Source organism: Phacochoerus africanus, chromosome 1 (genome assembly GCF_016906955.1).
Source record: "Phacochoerus africanus isolate WHEZ1 chromosome 1, ROS_Pafr_v1, whole genome shotgun sequence".
Classification (NCBI taxonomy): domain Eukaryota; kingdom Metazoa; phylum Chordata; class Mammalia; order Artiodactyla; family Suidae; genus Phacochoerus; species Phacochoerus africanus.
The window spans coordinates 9,048,310-9,051,669 of NC_062544.1; the positions used below are offsets into that span (position 1 = coordinate 9,048,310).

Here is a 3,360-nt window from a genome sequence, read left to right on the forward strand (position 1 = left end):
CTGCCCTTGCTCAGTGGGTTAACGATCCGGCGTTGCCATGAGCTGTGGTGTAGGTTGCAGACGCGGCTCGGATCCCGCGTTGCTGTGGCTCTGGCCTAGGCCGGTGGCTACAGCTCCGATTGGACCCCTAGCCTGGGAACCTCCATATGCCATGAGAGTGGCCCAAGAAACAGCAAAAAGACAAAAAAAAAAGAGTTGGAAAGATGATTAAAGATGTTGAAAATAAACTGGAGGCAAAGATTGATAAATTACAAGAAACACTGGACAAAGAAAAAGAAGATTTTGGGATTAAGCAAGCAGAAATGCAAAATAAAATAATTAAAACAAAAAATTCATAGAAGGAACCAACAGCAGAATACAGGAGGCAGAAGAACAAATAAGCTAGGTGGAAGACAGACTGGTGGAAATCACTGATGCAGAACACAAAAGAAAAAAATGGAAAAGAGGTGAAGACAGTGTAAGAGAATTCAGGGACAATGTTAAATGCACCAACATTCGATTATAGGGGTGCCAGAATGAGAAGAGAGAGAGAGAAAGGGCCAAAAGCATCCCTAACATGGGAAAGGAATCACACACTCAAATCCAGGAAGCACAATGAGTACCATATTGAAAAAAAAAAAAAAACCCAGAGAGGAACACCCCGAGACACACAATTACAGACAAAAATTAAAGACAAAGAGAAAATATTGAAAGCTAGGGAAAAGAAAAAAAATAACATACATGGGAACCACAATAAGGTTGTCAGCTGATTTTTCAGCAGAAACTCTGTGGGCCAGAAGGGAGTGGTACAATATACTTACAGTGACGAAAGGGAAAAAACCTCCAATCAAGATACTCTAACCAGCAAGGCTCTCATTCACATTTGAAGGAGGAATTAAAAGCTTTACAGAAAAGCAAAAGCTCAGAGAATTCAGAACCACTAAACCAGAAATCATGAGAAGAGGAGGGTAGAAATGTAGAATATTGGAGATGCACTTGCAATTAAGAGACCAAAAACTTAAAACAATCTTGTATATGTAGACTCCTATATTAAAACTTCATGGTAACTGAAAACCAAAATCTACAATAGATACAAACACAAATAAGAAAAAGCAATCCAAACAAAATGCTAAAGATAGTCGTCAAACTGTAAGAGAAGGGAACAAGAGAAGAAGGGAAGAAAAAAGACTGAAAAAAATAAATCCAAAACAATTAATAAACTGGCAATAAGAACATACATATTGGAAGTTCCCACTGTGGTGCAGAGGAAATGAATCTGACTAGTAACCATGAGGTTGTGGGTTCAATTCCTGGCCTCACTCAGTGGGTTACAGATCCAGTGTTGCTATGAGCTCTTGTGTAGGTCACAGATGCATCTTGGATCCTCCTTGTTATGGCTGTGGTATACGCCAGCAGCTGTAGCTCTGATTAGACCTCTTTCCTGAGATCCTCCGTATGTTGTGGGTTCAGCACTAAAAAGCAAAAAACAAAACAAAACAAAAACAAAAACAAACAAAAAACATACATATCAGTAATTACCCTAAATGTAAATGGACGAAAGGAAAAAAATGCCCAAACCAAAAGACACAGACTGGCTGAATGGATACAAAAACAAAACCTATATATGTGCTGTCTTCAAGAGACCCACTTCACTTCTAGGGAAACATACAAATTCAAAGTGATAGGTTGGAAGAAAATAATCTATGCAAATAGTAATCAAAATAAATCTGGAGTAGCAATACTCATATCAGACAAAAAATACCTTAAAAAATATTATGAGACAAAGAAGGACATTACATAATGATCAAAGGATCAATCCTAGAAGAATATATAACAATTGTAAATATATATGCACACAACATAAAATCACCTCAATATGTAAGGCAACTGCTAGCAACCTTAAAAGGGGAAATTAACAATAACACAATGATAGCAGGGGATTTTAACACCCAACTTATGGCAATGGACAAATCATCCAGATAGAAAATCAACAAGGAAACACAGGCCTTAAATGATGCATTAGAACAGATGAACTTAATAGATATTTATAGAACAGTCCATCCAAAAGCAGAAGATTAGACATTCTTCTCAACTGCACACAGAACATTCTCTAGGATAGATCACATTCTGGGCCACAAATCTAGCCTTGGTAAATTTAAGAAAATTAAAATCAATGTGCCAGACGTGTCATGGAGAGAGGTTGAGGTGGCTGAGCTTCAGCCTGAGGTACTGGTTGCTGGGATGGTGAAGATGTTGGCTTCATTAGTCTGGCCCACTGTCCAGTCTGTGAGCAAGAGGAAGCTGCAGCCCACCTGGGCTGCCCTCACCATAACACCTTCAGCAAATGAGATAAAACAACTTCTTAGAGATAAGCCTGAACACGTAGGTGTGAAAGTTGGTGTCTGAACCAGGGGTTGTAATGGCCTTTCCTACACTCTAGAATATGAAGACAAAAGGAGACTCTGATGAAGAAGTTGTTCAAGATGGAGTCAGAGTGTTCATTGAGAAGAAAGCACAACTAACACTTTTAGGAACAGAAATGGACTATGTTGAAGACAAATTATCCAGTGAGTTTGTGTTCAATAACCCAAACCTCAAAGGAACATGGGGCTGTGGAGAAAGCTTTAATATCTGTCTCCTCGGAACCACTTGGGCTGTGGACCCCAGGAGAGCTATGGAATCTCTAGGGCTTATTGAAGAAATCATGTGACTGTCATGTGCTTAAGGTTTTTAACAAATGACTGCCTTACAAGGAAAATAAAGTAATGCATTTTTAATACAAAGCCAGTGTGTTAGATTCCAGAAGAACTGGTATTTGTGGGTTTTTTTTTGAGGGAGTGGGGGACAGAAAGCGAAAAGCTTTAGGGACATTTTTTAAGTCCTACCCTCCAACTAATTCTTTCCTGCATCCTTTCTCTTAGAATCAGTTGTGTGACAGTTGCCTTTCTGAGAGGATTTCAGGAAACATATTCTTTACAGGTGTGCGTTGGTAGTTCTTTTGAGCACCTCGAATGTATATATACCCAAATTGATGTCTTTCAATATCAAGAGACAGGAAGTCTTGACCATTGGTGTGATGTGATGGTGCATTGTTTTTCTACCTGAAGTAGGCACAGTGTTTCTACTTTTTTATCCAAAATTTCATTGTCAAATGCCTCCTTTGCATTACCCTGTACCATCCCCAGCCATTAGATTAAATCAGACAGAGATTCCCTTGAACTGTAGTATAGAATCTTTCTGAGTGAAGGGATCAGAAGATAAATACTCCAACCCCCTGTTTTTAAATCCATTTCTTTTGCTACCCTGCTCAGAGATGGGGTCTCAAGCTGACTTAGATCCTTTTTGTTTTAAGTCTCTTAAAAGCCATCTAGCCTACCCCTT

General features: G+C 39.0%; 1 pseudogene; it reads left to right on the forward strand.

Moving 5' to 3' along the window:
* Nucleotides 1-2,229: 2,229 nt before the first annotated feature.
* LOC125137948 (iron-sulfur cluster assembly 1 homolog, mitochondrial-like) lies at nucleotides 2,230-2,689 on the forward strand (annotated as a pseudogene).
* Nucleotides 2,690-3,360: the final 671 nt, after the last annotated feature.